The 16,864-nt window shown below is 44.1% G+C and overlaps 1 protein-coding gene across 5 annotated transcripts in view; it reads left to right on the top strand.

The window, feature by feature from the left end:
* Nucleotides 1-16,864, top strand: part of LOC131275779 (uncharacterized) — a 134,559-nt gene that overhangs the window by 60,493 nt on the left and 57,202 nt on the right. For 3 of the 5 annotated variants that reach the window (XM_071211686.1, XM_071211691.1, XM_071211687.1), the window contains exons 1-2: nt 1,886-2,096; nt 2,827-3,079. The exons of the other annotated variants lie outside the window; for them this stretch is intronic. The gene's annotated coding sequence lies outside the window, so the exon portion shown is untranslated. Of the gene's footprint in view, nt 1-1,885; nt 2,097-2,826; nt 3,080-16,864 lie in introns of those variants that run through there. 5 annotated transcript variants of the gene reach the window in all.

The following is a 16,864-nucleotide window of genomic DNA, read 5'->3' as shown; positions in this document are numbered from 1 at the left end:
ACCATGGAAGTCAAGAGCCACCGAGTCCAGTTTGAGCACGGTCAGTGTAGGATTTCAGTGATAATTGGAGATGTACTGAAAATATTTCAGGACCTGTCCCTCCAGCCCCCTTCCTTTCTGCAGCGCCCGGTGCCGGAGATCCCGGACTGAAATCTTGCGTTTCAGACAACGACACGACTTCTACGGTCTAGCACGTATTCCCCAGCAGCCTGCGGGATCACGGAACTCCTGTTTCAGGTCGAGCCTCCTGTGGCCCAAACCGGGAAGCAGAAAGTAGTGCCCGCAGCTCTCTGCCTAGACTCCAGCTTGGAGCACTAAGGCCAGGGCCCGGGCATTGCAGCTGCGATACATGACTATTTCAAGGTCACACCGTGATTCAAGGGACCGGGCAGAGGCTTGAACTCAAGTCCCGCCCTGGCCTCGCAAACCCACGCGCCGTGGGCAGGGCTCCCCGGGATCACCCAGGCAACGCGAGCGCACTGTGCCTGAGCCCCAGGTCGGGAGCGGAAGGCAGACAACTCGCGGCCGGAGTCTCAAAGCCAAACTCAGCATGTAGATGCAGTGCATTCCCCCCAGCGTGGGACATGACACCCGGGGATGAGCCTCCCTGGCACCGAGGGATCACTACCAAATACCAGCTGAAGATGGAACTAGAAAATGACCTTGAGTTAAAGGTTCAATGCAGATCAGCAGAATATCCCTGTCTACATATAATAACATGACTTTAAAATGCTGTTTGACCTAATGTAAGGGGGAAATGGAAAGCAGAAATGAGTTTATATGGCTACGAGGCTCTAAAAAAGAGTCTGGAGGCTGTCAGAAGAATTGCCCCTGCGCACAGCTGAGCAGAGTCTGGGAGACAGATGGAGTGGATGCAATCCCCAGGTCTTGGTTCCTTTGAGGGCTAAAGAGACCCACGGGTTCTATGGTCATGGCAGACGGGGTTCACTGCCATGTCAGATGGCCCTTCTTTGGAGCTGGTGTTTCTGCGTGATGGAACTGGACTCAGATGGGATCTCTTTTCATAAGACTTTCATCCTACTCTACTGGAATTGTAGTTGGTGTTGGGGTTTAAGATATATTTAGGGGATTTGAATCTCTGGACTGACAATAGGATAGCCAGGCCCTGAGCGTCAACAGACTCCAGCTCCTACAATCTGATTTATTGGACTCACCTCACTCAGCTACGATGGAGTTGAAGGACAACCACCACACCATGGAGCCTAGAGTGCCTACTACTGAAAGCAGGAGGATTGCATCCAGTATCCCTGTGGAATCTGAGCCTCCTCCTGACATAGAGGTACAACAGACACAACCAATCCAAGGCCCACAGAGAAAAGGTGGCATTGGAATGGGAAAAGTGGACATGGTGGCTGATGGATATGGGGAATGGCAGGAAGAGATGAGATGTGGAGGCGCCTTTGGGACTTGGAGTTTCCGTGGATGGTGCTTCAGGGGCAATCACCGGACATTGTAAATCCTCCCAGGGACCACTGGATGGAATGTGGGAGAGTATGGGCCATGATGTGGACCACTGACCATGAGGTGCAGAGATGCCCAGAGATGTACTTACCAAATGCAATGGATGTGTCATGATGAAGGGAGTGAGTGTTGCTGGGGGGGGGAGTGGTGGGGTGGGGGTGGTGGGGTTGAATGGGACCTTACATAATTTTTTTTTTTATGTAATATTTTTACAGAATCAAAAAAACAAAACAAAACAAAAAAACTCGCGGCGGCCGGGCTTCTGGCAGTCTGAGACCGCTTCGCCCGGCACCTCCCCCGGCTCCGCCCCGCGGATGTGTTTGCCCACGTTCTAGAGCGCTGATTGGCCCTTCGGCTCAGGGGGCGGAGCTCGCGGCAGGCGCGGTGCGTACTTCCGGCCGCCGGGTAGATCTGAGGAAGCAGCGGCGGGGGCGGCGGAAGCGGCTGAGGTCTGCCTTTGCAGCGGGACCTGCGGCTGAACGCTGGACGCGGCTCGGACGGCAGACGGCGCAGTGAGCCGCGGAGGAGGCGCGGCAGCAGCCCGCGTTCGTCATGGAGATGGAAAGGGAGTTCAGCAGATCGACGAGGCCGGGCACTGGGCGGCCGTTTACCAGGTGGGGAGCGCCCGGGAGCGCGGTAGGCCCTTCGCTTGGGCCGTGTGACCCTTTCCCGCAGACCCCCGGGTCCCGTCCTCCCTCCGGGTCCCGTCCTCCCTCCGGGTCCCGTCCTCCCTCCGGGTCCCGTCCTCCCTCCGGGTCCCGTTCTCCCTCCGGGTCCCGTTCTCCCTCCGGGTCCCGTCCTCCCTCCGGGTCCCGTCCTCCCTTCGGGTCCCGTCCTCCCTCCGGGTCCCGTCCTCCCTCCGGGTCCCGTCCTCCCTCCGGGTCCCGTTCTGCCTCCGGGTCCCGTCCTCCCTCCGGGTCCCGTCCTCCCTCCGGGTCCCGTTCTCCCTCCGGGTCCCGTTCTCCCTCCGGGTCCCGTTCTCCCTCCGGGTTCCGCGCTCCGTCTCGCCTCTGCTGCTTGATCCTTCGATCCGACCGCGGCAGAGGCCGCCCCCTTCTCTCTTCGTCCCCGAGTGGGCCTCGCAACCCCCCGAAATCCCCCGTCTACCTCCTGTCCTGCAGCCCCGCTGACCTCTCGAGTCTGAAGGCCGCCGGGCTGTCCTCTCAGCACGAGTCCTTCGCCCCTCGCTCCGCTGCCCCTGCTTAGCCCCGCTGTGTCCCCTGGGATTGGTTGACACCCCCACTACTTCCACTTCTGGACGGGAACACCTCAGAGTCCCTTCCTTTGTCTCCTTGGGGGAAAAGGTTACCTCTCCCTCACCCCTTCACATTTCCTTTTCTCCAGTCTCAGTGCGTGTCGAGTCCCAAGAACGGCAGAGTCCCGGTCCCCCTTCCTGTTCATTCATTTGATGATGGGAATTGGCGTGTCGCTGCGGAGCTTGGTACTGCCCTGGGCGCTGGAGAGTGTTGAATCCTATTATCCTTCACGGAATTGGAGTCGAATAAGCGGTCCGGCAAACACAAATAATTTCAGATGGTGACAGGCCTTGTGAAGAAAAGAAAACGTTGCAGCGGGGTAGAGAGCCACTGGATGGAAGGTGGGTTACCTGTGTGAGGGGCATCGCCCACAGTTTGTCAGAGGAGGAGACGTTTGCTCTGAGCAGAGTGAGGAGGAGCAGCAAACCATAAGACTGTCAGGCCAGAGTTTTCCCACGAGGAGGCCTGCAATACCTCCCTCCTTCGTGGCTAAAATATTGCCCTTTCAGTCAGGGACTATGGAACCTTAACGTTTTATCCTCAGTAAATCGCGTCTTTCCCCAGCTTTGCTCTTTGGTCTTGGCTGAGATCTATCTTTGAGTCCTCATCTACTTTGGATTGTGGTGGGTCATAAATTAAAAATTAGCAAGGTAGGGTTTCTCGCATATCTCCAAAGCATCAGATTAAATACCCCAGTAGGTCTGTTTTCAGGAAGCTAAATCCTCTGAAGAAAATATGTGCTCCCGATTAAATGTCATGCGGGGGTTGTGAGGATTAAGCAAAACCACACTCTATCTTAAGTAAAGAACAGAATAGAGAGATTGTGTTACTTGTGTAAAGAGAGAAGGCAGTTTATTCTGTTTTCAGTTTATAGACCCAGAAGGCAAATTGTGAGGTCTATCAGCTGGTATTAAGATCTATTGTGAGCTCCTCTTAAAAAAAGGAAGAATCTTTAAGCAGTTCTTTGTATGCTTGGCTAAGTCTTGGTTTCATCTGGATTTCCATCAAACTTATTTGACAGGATCCTTTTTATTTGGACTGTAGTATAGTCTGATAGTCTATATTATACTGATGGACTCTTACAGTGTTGCTGGACCACTGTAATCTGTATATGATCGATCAATATATAAAATTTGTATTCCATGTCCAGTTTCTGTAGACTAATTGAATTCCACTAGTGTCTTTGAAAATGTGTAGGCAAATTTTCTGCAGCCATTCATATACAGTAGGGTCTAAAATGACTTTTAAAGTGAAAATTTTTGGTCTGAAGTGTTGGAATTGGCTGTGATCTACTCCATGATAAGTGGAGGCACGGGGAGGAAATCTTTTGTACTGAAAATGAGCTGGCAGCAACAAATTTATACTGTAAATATTAGTTGAATTTATTTTTCACTGTGTGTTGGGCCAGCATGGCCAGACCTGTCACCTAAGCATTGTTAAAATTGTGTTAAGCACGTTGCTAGGATAGAGCGCGTTGGCCCTTAATTAGTTTCTTCATTGTTCTTAAGTTTCTCTACCACATTGGAAGAGTTAGTTAGGATTGCTTTACGTTGAGATTTCCCCAGCTTCTTAATGGATTATCACATTCCTGAAGGTGGTTTCTTTTGATGTTAGAGAATTGTCTCCTGTGGGCATTTTTTTTTTCCTTGCCCCCCAGCAGGGGATATTGTCTTTCCTAAAACTGAAGTCAGAAATTCTTCTTTTTAAGCTCATAAGCTGTTATTTTACAACTGTGCCATTTCAAAAATAGTTCAGATGACCTTGAGTCTAAAGTGGCAAATTTTCCAAGTTGTGTGTCAATTTACCAAACCTATTATTGTTCAAGAATTCAAAGAAATGTGCTTGCGGTTGGTAGAAAATGAAAGTTTAAAGAAAACAACATTTTACAGCCTTTCAAAACGAGGGCAGCCTTATACAAAGTAATGCTTTGAGCTTGCCTTGTCTATTATGATTAGAAAAATATGTAATTTTTTAAAAAACTTTGAAAACAAGGTAGTGCAGTCATTTCTCACTATCCTCGTTTCTAACTAGAACAAGAAGACGCAAGAAATTGGAAACAATTAGGAAAAGAACAGAGGGTGAAGTGGACTTTTGAGTGCTGAGGTGTGTGGCAGCTTAGAAGACAAAAAGGTTTCAGGCAAAAATGCCGTGCTAGCTCAGTTTGATAAAGTGAGCATAAACCATGTTTTTGATCATTAATGTTAATAACTAGCACAGACGCTAAGTATTTTGCTCTATTAAAAAGTCAGCTTTGATAGCATTTTTAGATGACTTTATACAGTGTTTTCTAACATTTAAGCAACTATCTGGTTTGGTGAGCCTTGGGTTTGAGTCTGTCTGGTTGACTGAAAGAGGTGAGAGCATAGATATAAAATAGAAACTGGTTTTAGAAGCTAGAATGGGGAAGAGAGGCTTAAATGAATGCAAAGGAGAGCGATATGCTGCCATTGATCTGTAGTTTAAAGAGGGTTTGGGTCAGGTGTTTGCTAATTCTTTTGCCTCTAAATTCCTTGCTTCTCTAACACTGTTCACTCTTCAGTGTGAATGATATGATTGTTTGAGATGAAGGCGATTGCAACAATAGCCCATGGCTTGAAGGCAAGATTTATTCCATGCGAAAGGTAGGCTTTCTAAAAGGAGCCATGCCTTGATTTACATTTGTCTTTATAGCTGCTTTTATTATGAAATACGACCTAATACCTAACTAGATTAAAAGCCATGCTCTAACAGTAGTTCACTAACAGTTCCTTACTGTTCAGTACAGATTGTGTTCTTATATTCCAGGAAAAAGAATATCATAACTTCTTAATGCCACTCTTTAGAGGGGGAGAAAAGCTATTTTAGTGCAGAGGAGAAAGATCTATATACTATGACTCACTTCACTTTAAAAAAAAGAAAAGGCGGACGGAAATGACGTGGAGAGATTGGGAAGTTCTAGTCATCTTGAGCGACCCATTAGATCTAAATGGTCTTGTTTAGCCCTGGTTTGAGTGGACTAAATTTAGGTGTCTGATCACCACTTTGGAAATGGTGTAAAGACCTTTGTAATTGTCTGGACTAGTATTAAATTAACTGGGCGCACAAGTAGAAACAGCAGAGGGAAGAATTTTTTGCTATCATTATTTGTTTGACATCACTGGCATATTTATAGGAATACTTTGGTACTTTTGGAAGTAAACCATGCCAGATGGTTCTGAAAAGTCCTCTGGGGGATAATGGTAATACAGATGTTTTCAACCAGATATCCACAGTTGGGCTCATTGGCCTCCCCACTGCATTTTCCATTTTAGCTCCTCAAAACCTGTAAAAATTCCTGGTCTTGAATAATGTGGTGAAATGTATAAGAACTTCATGATAGAAAAATGAGTAAGAAATTTCCTGTAGGGGGTTTCAGACTAGAAACTGCTGAAATAACTGCCCTTTCTTCCTTCTTTCTTTCTTTTCTGTTTACCTGTTTTCTTTGGCTGATCTTTTAAGTTACAGAATTCTTTGGGCAATTTTTGTTCTATGCAGTACTTTTATTATTATTATTATTTTTTAAAGATTTATTTATTTATTTTATTTCCCCCCTCTCCCCTGGTTGTCTGTTCTTGGTGTCTATTTGCTGCGTCTTGTTTCTTTGTCCGCTTCTGTTGTCGTTAGCAGTACGGGAAGTGTGGGCGGCGCCATTCCTGGGCAGGCTGCACTTTCTTTTCACGCTGGGCGGCTTTCCTCACGGGCGCACTCCTTGCGCGTGGGGCTCCCCCACGCGGGGGACACCCTTGCGTGGCACGGCACTCCTTGCGCTATGCAGTACTTTTAATTGCGGATACTTTCTCTTAGTCCTTCTTCAGCCCATATATATTTTGCACAATCTGGTACTTCGCCATATAGCATTTATGTTAATTATTTCCTGTTAACTAATTTATGCTGACAAGTAGGCTGGACATGTTTCTTTTTACTGCATGTGTTCGGGAAAATTGGAATTCTAGCCAGGTCATTGTTTCTGAGATGCTGTAGTTTTGGCACCAGTCTCTTGATTGCATGTTTTGAGGATCCGGGAGTGCTGGGGACTTAGCTGCAGTTTTTGACTCCCTCTGCCACATTTTGTTGGTTGATTACCATGCCTTCCTTCTCCCCACTCCAGTGGTTCTCATATTTTGCCTAAAATCTGCAGCTGTTTCTAGTTTCCCATTGCAGAAATCAGTGAAACCAGTTTTGTATTAATATGGTGTTCCTCTTAAGTCTCGCCACATCCTTCCAATATGTACATTCTTCATATTATCTATAGAATAACTGTTTAAAAAACAGATCTCCAGACACAAAATGACAAATATTATATAATCTTACTCAGGGATTCAGAGAATCAGAAACGAGAATACAGGTAACCAGAGGCTGGGCAGGGGATAGGGAATGGGGAATTAAAGCTTAATTGGTACATAGTTTCTGTTGTGGGTGCATCATGGTGTACAACATTGTGAATGTAATTAACACTACTGAATTATATGTCTGAATAGGTTTTATATATGTTACTAAAATAAACATTTTAAAAAGGAAATTTTAAAAAAACAAAGATCTTAGCCTGTCCTTCCTCTCATTGAACTATGTCTGGTACTTCATGATATCTGTAAAATCCAGGTTCTAGCATCCCCCTCCCCCACAGGCCTTCTATTGTAGGCACACCAGCCAATGCAGTGTTCTCCAAATTCATCCTTACCTTTCATTCCTTTATACCTTTGCACAGCACTTTGTCTAAAATGCCTTTCTCTCCCTCTCTAGCTTGCACCTCCCAGCTCAACCATGTGCCTCCTTGCACTAGTGTTTTGCTCTCTTACCTGTGTTTCCATACAATTTCATGTATCTCTCTGCTAAAGCCCTTCTCTCATTGTAGCTGTTTCATTACATTTGGTGTCTGTCTTCTCTAGAGTCCACGTTTCCTGAGGTCAGCAAGCCCATCCTTCTCAACAGTGTCCTCTGCACTAGGCACAAAGTAAGTGCCTAATGAATGCTGGGATTGAATTGGTGTCAGGACCTTGCCTAGGCCCTAACAGTAAAAATCTATAGAAGACATGGTTCCTAATTCTCATCTTAGTGGCGGAAATGATAGAAACAAATAGATTAGCCAGCATTTGTACCAATAGCAGAGGTCACTCTGGAAGAAAATCTCCCATTTTGTGTCCTGGCTGATGAGAGCTAGTTTTGCCTACTGCGGCTGCTTTAAAAGACAGGCTTGAATTCTTATGCAGTAGAAGGAGGCACTGCCAGCTTGTTTCACAGAAGCTTTCAATTCAACAGCAAAGTTATATTTGGCCTTAGAGGAACTTAATAGGCACCTTGGAGGTGATAAATCTGTCAAAAATTGTTGAATTTCTGTGTCCCTTGCACTTTTCATGCATGCCATCTAGGACTTTGCATGTAGTTGGTTTATAAAATTTTTTGATTTTGAGATATCAGATATGTAAGGCTCTCAGAAAGTAGCAACCTTTACAAAGGTCTATGATTATTATAAACTATTATGAATGATGAAGACAAACATTTTTGGCATTTGATCAAACCACCCTCTAAAGCCAAGAGTATAATTTAATCTTTTGCTTTTTTAGTGGCCTTAATGTCTAGGTTTGTGTTCTAGTCTAAGCTCCAACACAAACAACACTGAATGATCCCTTACTTTCTTTGGGTTTCATTCTCCTCCTTTGTAAAAATGATCCTTGACTAATTTGTCACTAAGGTCACATCAAGTAATGTATGGCCCTCATATATTCACAAAGAGAATCCTAAAATAATCCTTGTAGGGAAACGGACTTTGGCCCAGTGGTTAGGGCGTCCGTCTACCACATGGGAGGTCCGCGGCCGTCTACCACATGGGAGGTCCGCGGTTCAAGCCCCGGGCCTCCTTGACCCGTGTGGAGCTGGCCCATGCGCAGTGCTGATGCGCACAAGGAGTGCCCTGCTACACAGGGGTGTCCCCTGCGTAGGGGAGCCCCAAGCGCAAGGAGTGCGCCCCGTAAGGAGAGCCACCCAGCGCGAAGGAGGGAGCAGCCTGCCGAGGAATGGCGCTGCCCACACTTCCCGTGCCGCTGACAACAGAAGCGGACAAAGAAACAAGACGCAGCAAAAAGACATAGAAAACAGACAACCGGGGGAGGGGAGGGGAATTAAATAAAAATAAAAATAAATCTTAAAAAAATAATTAAAAAAATAAAATAATCCTTGTAAAAACTGCAGTGGTTACTCAGTTTTGTAAAGTATGTGGGTGTGGATGGGTTCAGTTAGGCTCAAAAACTTTGAGAAGGTTTGTTAGTATATTTAAAGACTCAAATAACAATTTTCAGTCTTTTTTTCCCCCAAGAGTATTAAACACTTTTAATAAATAGGGTTCATTTCCTCAGCTTCTGGACATCAGATCTAGAACTTACCTACCATCCTGTCTACCTCTTGTCTCTTACAAGGCATAAAGAGCCTTTTTTCCTGACTAAGGAAACCTTTGAATCTGTGCTCTGGATACTTTCCCATTTCTCTCTTGTTTGAGAAATATTGCTCTCTTTTAGGTGTGTATCTGCAGCCTTCCCTTGCTATTACCATCTTTTTTTTAAAAAAAATTTACTTTATTTCTACCCCCCCGCCCCCGCTCTCTTGTGTCCATTCTCTGTGTGTTCTTCTGTGTCTGCCTGCATCCTAGGCAGCACCGGGAATCTGATGCGTGTTGCTGCATCAGCTCTATGTGTGTGCGGCGCCTCTCCTGGCTGGGCGGGCTGAGCTTTTTACGCATGCAGCGGCTTTCCTTGCAGGGCGTACTCCTTGCGCATGGGGCTCCCCTACACAGGGGACACCCCTGAGTGCCATGGCACTTCTTGCGCACGGTAGCACTGCGCGTGGGCCATCTCACCACATGGGCCAGCAGGCCCTTGATTTGAACTCTGGACCTCCTATATGATAGGCGGATGCTCTGTCAGTTGAGCCATATCCTCTTCCCTGCTATTACCATCTTAAACATTCTCAGGCTTCCTCCAACTGAGACTTTCCCTCCAGCCACTGTGCTGTGATTTTCTTCTCCAGATGAAGTTTTTGAAATGGACACTGTATCCATGGTTCACCTCTCAGTCATTCCTTGATTCTAAGAAGTTAGTCTCCATCCCTTCATCCCCAGCAAGCCACTGAAATGATTCTTGACAAAGTCACTATTTGCTTCCTTGTTACTAATTCCATGGAAGCTTTATATCCTTAATTTAGCACCATTTAACATGGTTGACCCCTATTTGCCTTTTGAATATTCTTTTCTCCTGGTTTCAGTAACTTTTTTTTTCCTTTTTCCTTTCCTTTTATAGCTCCCATTCACTCTACACATCCTTTTGGGTGTCCTTTGTGAGCTTGTTTGTTCTTCAGCTGCGGGAGTTCCTCCTCTACCCCAGCCACTCTTTTCATCTTTGTTCTTCCTGGGCAGTCTCATTTTTTCCACCCCAGCAGTAATAATGGCCCCGGAATTCAGAGCAGGTAGTTCACACTCTTGGGCTCTGGTACAGCTCTCAGAACCACTTTCAGTTCCTGAAATGCTGGTGCTCTCTTTGTCTCTGTCTCTCGCTGATCCTTTGCATATGCTGTTCCCTTTGCCTGGAATAGTCTACATTCTGCCCAGTTACACTCTGCCTTGCTCTTGTTCTACATTCCAGTCCCATCTTAATCATCCTCTTTTAGGTTTCTTTCCCTGATTTTCCCTTTCCCATGGTCTAAGTTAGAGGCTTCTTTGGGGTCCTCCCCTGGCCCCTGTATGTCCCCTGGCATAGCACTGTATGGTTATCTGTAATCATAGCCATTGTTTTATTACTTCCTGTTTACTTACTCTTTTTTTTTTTTTAATTTAAAAAAGCAAAGTTTATTGACTTTGAATATTAGTTACACTTAAAAAAATATGAAGAGCATGGTGTCCTGTAATCAAACTGTCACTACCTATGGGTCCACTTCCACATGAGGTCTCATTTCTTAACATTGTATAGTCCAGGCAAATAGAATGTTCTTAGTCATGGAGATATGGGACAGTATGATGTGTTCAAATGCGACTGACCAGCTAATAATTAAGTAATAATAATTATGCCAACTTCATGTTTACCACATGCCAGGCAACATACCCTCAATAACCCTCAGAGGTAGTTATTATCTGTTTACTTACTCTTGCCAAGTAGTTTGTCAGGTCTTCATCAAGCCTCAACTACCCAAAAGGTCTGGGACTGCTTTTGCTTCAGTCATTTGTATCTTAGCCCTGGAAGAGAATGGAAGCAACGTCCTAGGTCTCTAGATCATTTTTCTTAAGTGTGTTTGTCTGTAGATTTTCATTTGTTTGGTATTTCCTGAAACTTTGTTCTTGCTAGACTGTTGACTGCAAAAAAAGAATCAGGGCAGGTGAAGCATTTGCCTCTGAAACAAAATCATTGTTTCTGCTTTTAACTTTTTTCTTAACATATTATCCTTGGTTCAGCCCTGAAGATGATGATTCTCTTATTTGTGGATCTCAGCTTGTCCCCTATGTTCTGCATCTTCTGAACGCATCAGTATTTGCCCATAGCATATGTTTATTTGAATGGAGAAGAGGAGAGAAGGAATAAAACATTTTTAAAAGTCTTCTTGCCTTCGGTCAGCTTGGCTTTACGGCTTCTGGCTGACCATTTTTTTAAACCATGATTCCCTTTATTTTTTTAATTTTTATTTATTTATTTATTTGTTTCTCTCTCCTTCCTCCCCCTCCCCCAGTTGTCTGCTCTGTGTTTCCGTTTGCTGTGTGTTCTTCTGTGACCGCTTCTATCCTTATCAGCGGCACTGGGAATCTGTGTTTCTTTTTTCGTTGTGTCAGCTCTCCGTGTTTGTGGCCCTAGTCCTGGGCAGGCTGCACTTTCTTTCACGCCGGGCGCCTCTCCTTATGGGGGGCACTCCTTGCGCGTGGGGCTCTCCTACACGGGGGACACCCCTGCGTGGCATAGCACTCCTTGTACGCATCAGCACTGCACATGGGCCAGCTCCACACGGGTCAAGGAGGCCCGGGGTTTGAACCACGGACCTCGCATGTTGTAGGCGGACGCCCTAACCACTGGGCCAAGTCCGCTTCCCTGACATGTCGGTTCTTATGAAGTAAGGCTATTTAGGGTTGTTTGGCTTTTTGTTGGATGTTATTTTTTTTTTTTAAAGTTTGTCTTTTAATTGAAACTTTTCTGTGAATGTAATTGTTTAGAATAAAAGGGCTTAGTTTTATAATTTGCAGAGCACTTCTTTGTTACCTATTTTAAATGGTAGAGCCCCTTGCAGCAAATGACTGGGGGCAAGGATTATAATCCTCATTTTTTTCAAAGACTATAGATTCAGCATGGTGTGTTGTCATACAGCAGACCTGTGACCAAAAGGGAATCTTCTTCCTGATGGCACCTGCTTTCCTTCAGGCCTTGCTGTTTCTTAGACCATTAGGATTGCTTTTTCATCAGGGAGAATGACTTTAAATGGAAGAGAGGTTTCTTCTCCTGACTGCAGCACTTCTCTGCTTTCATTCTGTAGCGCCGGGATACAGCAGTAGTTCAGAATCCTTAGTGTTATTTACTGTGGTTTCCTAAGCATAAAAAAGCCTTCTAACCTTTAGCAAGACTGAAGGCCAGAGGTAGAAGGGTTGAGAACAAAGCAGAAATAAAGCTTTCAAGACAGGGTTGTTGGCAGGGGTCTTGTAAAACATGGTAAGGATTGCGTGGAGAGAAGCAGCGTCAGTAGTCCCGAGTGTTGGGTTCAGGCAGACTTGTTTGGTCCCCGTGATGTACTGTGTTGCTGAGTCCCCACTCACAGTCCTACCCTTTGTCTTGCTTACCCCCTTCCTTCTCTCTTCATCATGCTCTCTCCCATGTCTACCACAACTAGCACCAGCAATTACTGACATGTTGGCTACTTCCCTGTAAGGATACAGGCCATGTGGTATTGGCTATAGACTTGGTAACCAAAGTCTGTGGATTCTCTCCCTTTGAGCCTCGTGACATTTGACTGACTGCAAACTAGCCCTAAAGTGCTGTTATCTAATCTGACTGTAGTTAACTTTCTGCCACTGTATTTAAGGGTGTACCTATAATCTATCCATGTCAGTTGAAGAGGATGCATGATAGAATCAAGCACGTGCTTAGGCATGTTGGGAGAGATGTGAATAAAAACTAACTACAATAGACTGTAAATTTGAAAAAGGGCAGATTGTGGCAAAACTTTGCATTTGTGATTTTTTTTTTTTTAATATCCTTGTATAGTCTATTTTAAATTGAGAGACTTTGGACAAAAGCCATGGCCAGCCAGTCTTATGTATCATGGAGTAATTAGCTTATGAAGCTCCAAGTTTATTACTATACAGAGTGTCCCCTAGAATCGTATTTTGGTCAGCTCACAAGAACAATGTTCATAGGCTGGCATGGAATCAAAGTGGTAACCAACCATGAAAGTACAGACAGTCCCCTAAATCACAAATGTGTCATGCTTGAAGAGTTTTAAAGTTGGTTGTCTGAGACTCTGAACCTATTTTTCTGTAGAATCCATGTTACGAATTGTGATTAAGGTCCAAGCCAGCCCATGGAACCTATTTTATCTACAGTATACCTGAAGCATATAATATGTCCATAGAATTATTGTATGCAATAGTGATATAGCTATATATAATTTAATAGTACTTGTAATCATGAGTCTATGAATATAAAACATTCTGGGGTTCCCTCGGAGGTGGGTAGGCTGTAGTGTGTATGTCAGCATGTGCGTTTATATATCCCCTTCCCATGCAACCCTGGCACAAGGAAATAGTTTATTTCCTCACCTCCAAGTAAGTTTGGGTTCCCATGGCGTGGAGTGTGGGTCGGATTCAGGGGTGTAGGGAGTAGATGAGAGCCCTGAGGAATATGATTCAGCTGGATTTCTGGGACTCAGGAGGAAAGACAGCTCCCAGGGATACTTGTTGGGCCAGGTAGCTCCTTGCAACCCACTTTCCTTTTCTTCTGGAGTTCCCAAGCATTGGCCTGTTTTGATCCTTGGTTACCATCTTTTGCTTCTGAGCAGGGTTTTTGCCTCTGGTCTACAACAGAATATTCTATCAGAGTTTCCTGTTTTGTAAATAAATATATAGTCTTTTTTACGAATTTAGCAGATTTCTAAATCTAAATATTGTGGCAGCGTTACTCCATGTTAATTTTGCTGTAAGAAATTATAGAATTCCAGATGACTCATCTTCATAATACGTATATTTCAGTCTCATGTTTACTCATTGTATATCATATTGCTTAAAATAATAGCTTTATAGTTAAGAACATTGCCTCTCTTGATTATATTTATTTAAGATTAGTTTTCAGGCAAGACCTTTTCATGACAGTGCATTAATCTGTACAGTGTTCTTCCTTCTTGAACCTTCTAACTCTGTCCACTGCAGTATGTCAGAGTCTAAGGTGTCTTTTGCCCAGAACCTTTGGCTAGGCAATCTCCGTGGTCCCTTGTGACTTTGTCCATCTTTCACGTGTTAAAAAAGGAGGTCCGTCTTTTAAGGGCGAGCATGAAATTGTTAGCCGATAAAGATAACAGCCTGAAATATTTACAGTTAGAAGCTTCCTTCCTCATTTAAGCCAGTTTGTGGGGTGCTGGAGAGGTGGGAGTGCTTCTTCACATAAGCTTTTTGTCCCTAACTTGGCAGTGCTCTTTGGCTTCTCAGTAGAAAGGGACATGTACCCCCATCTCCACGTAGAAAGGAAGGTTTGAGGTACCACTTCTGAAAGGTTCAGAATCTGGCATCAGTATAATAACCAAGAAGAAGGGTTAGGGAAGGCTGGGGTGGAAATTGCACCAGATCTCCAGATCGTTCCACAGGTACCTCTGGCAGAGTGTGATGAAAGTGACTTGTTTTCTGTTTTTATTTGTGTATGTTCCTGCCCCCTTAATAATTATGAGCACTAAAAAGGAAGGGAGGGGTGGGGGAGGTTGTCTTCTGGCCATAGCGACTGTCATATTAAATATCATTTTCTGCTTTTAGCAAATTTTTTTCAAATGAGACTTTTGGTTTTTTCTCTCTAATTTACTAGCAGTTCTTCTGGGGGGAGAAAAAAGTAAAAATTTTTGCCAGAAATTCTTTCAAGATCTTAAACTATTTTTTACCTATGCACATGTGCTACATCCTTTTAAAATATATCAGAAATAGGTTACCCATAAGGTTTTCTCTATTTTCTAATGCATTCTTTTTATATTAAATAGGTTTCTGCAGGCTCCCTGATCCTTTTGTTTGGAGGATGTACTTTGAAAAATAAAGCACTGCTTTATCTGTCTTGGAAGCTTGATTTTTCTTACCACAAAGCATTTTTTTTCCTGTATTGAGAAATCCATTGAGTAGTTGTAAACATGAGCATCCATTGATTTTATAAGTTAATGTTTGTAGTTATCTTTAGTTATGCTAACTCAAAACCTAAAGTAATCTTTAACTCTTCCATTTACCCTTACATCTACTTGGCTGCCAAGTTCTCAAATTTTTATACCTGACATGTGCTTCTGAAGCTCTTTCCGTCCTTCCTTACCTACTCCCTGTGCAAGGTTGAGGGTCTCCTCATCTCTGACCTTTTATAGTTGCTGTCAGCTGGCTCAGGCTCTTGGTTTCTGTCCTGTCTTTCACAGGATGAGATGCCATGCCTCACTGTTCCATCTGAAAACTTCCAGTACCTCTCCATTACTAAGAGTGGAATCTCCACGTTCCTTGGCCTGGCCTAACACAGGTGCTTAAGGCATGTTTGGATAAAAGAATCACCCAGTTTTCCAGGCCCCAGTTCTCCTAACCAGCCAACCCCCAACCCCCATTTTCTGCTTTCACCATATACTCCAAACTTTATGCCTGCCTCAGTGGAGCACATGCCTATCCCACCCTCAGCTGAGCTGTCTCTCCTATTGAATTCCCATAGCACATTGCATGCTATTCCCTTTTGCATTTTATTTTTTTCTTTTACTGGAGGAAAGATTTTATTACTAGTATGTTTTCTCTCTTGCTTCTGTGAGCACATTGACTGCCCTAATCCACCTGAGGAATCCATATGCCTAGAGGAAAATGAGGATTTGGTTACAGAAAGAAAATAAGTAGAAAGAGCATAAGCAGCTTCTGACCTGGAAAATAAAATTTTGCAGCATGCTTTTCCTTTTTAACACTTAACATTTTAGTATATGAATTATTTTTGTTATATTGCCCTCATATGTTACTTTCCTCCTTAGGTAGAATGTAACTCTATAGGAATATTTGCTTGTCTTTCACATCTTTGTATCCTCGGCAGCTAACATACCATAATGCCTGGCCTAGGGTCGCTCTGTGGACTTATATCATACATTTAGTCTTCCTTAGCTGAATGATACATACTGGGTCCAGACTGAGGGAGAGAAATTCTTTTCAATACAACATTGCCATATCTGAGTTCACGTCACATCTTGACATCCACTGCTTTGGAGAAAGGGAGGCTTATAGCCGGAAGAGAAAAGATGTTAAGATCTGGGTTTAAAATGTCTAAGTCCAATTTAAGGTATTTTTTTCCAAGGTAATTTTAATTGCTTACAATTTTTGCCATAGAGCTACTTATAGAATTTCATCATCATATAAGGTGATGTAAATCCTTCATAAATGTTTGTGGAATTAAATAAAACATATCTAGGTCTCAGTACTTCAGAGTAATCTACCTAATAATTGCTTTTGTACAAGAGTCTTCAGTTTCCCTAAGAAAACCAATATGGCAGGGGAGCGGATGTAGCTTAAGCAGTTAAGCACCTTGCTTCCCACATGGGAGGTCCTGGATTCAGTCTCCAGTGCCTCCTCAAAACAAAATAAAACAAAACAAATAACAAGCGAACAAATGAAAAAAATAACAACTCAGGGGAACCGATGTTGCTCAGTGGTTGAGCTCCAGCTTCTCGCATACAAGGTCCTGGGTTCCGTCCCCAGCCCCAGTACCTCAAACAAAACAAAACAAAACAAACCAACCACCACCCAATATGGCAGTCACTGAACTTATGTTGGCACTTAATTCATCAAAAATGTGTTGGCTGCCTGCAGGTGCCAGCAGTGCTAGACACTGGCAATAAAGGGTCGGTCAGGAACACATCTGTGTGTTCTCTGTCCTCTTGGAGTTTCTTCTCAAGGG

This window comes from Dasypus novemcinctus, chromosome 24, assembly GCF_030445035.2.
Source record: "Dasypus novemcinctus isolate mDasNov1 chromosome 24, mDasNov1.1.hap2, whole genome shotgun sequence".
Lineage (NCBI taxonomy): Eukaryota > Metazoa > Chordata > Mammalia > Cingulata > Dasypodidae > Dasypus > Dasypus novemcinctus.
This window is presented reverse-complemented; position numbering and strand designations above follow the sequence as displayed.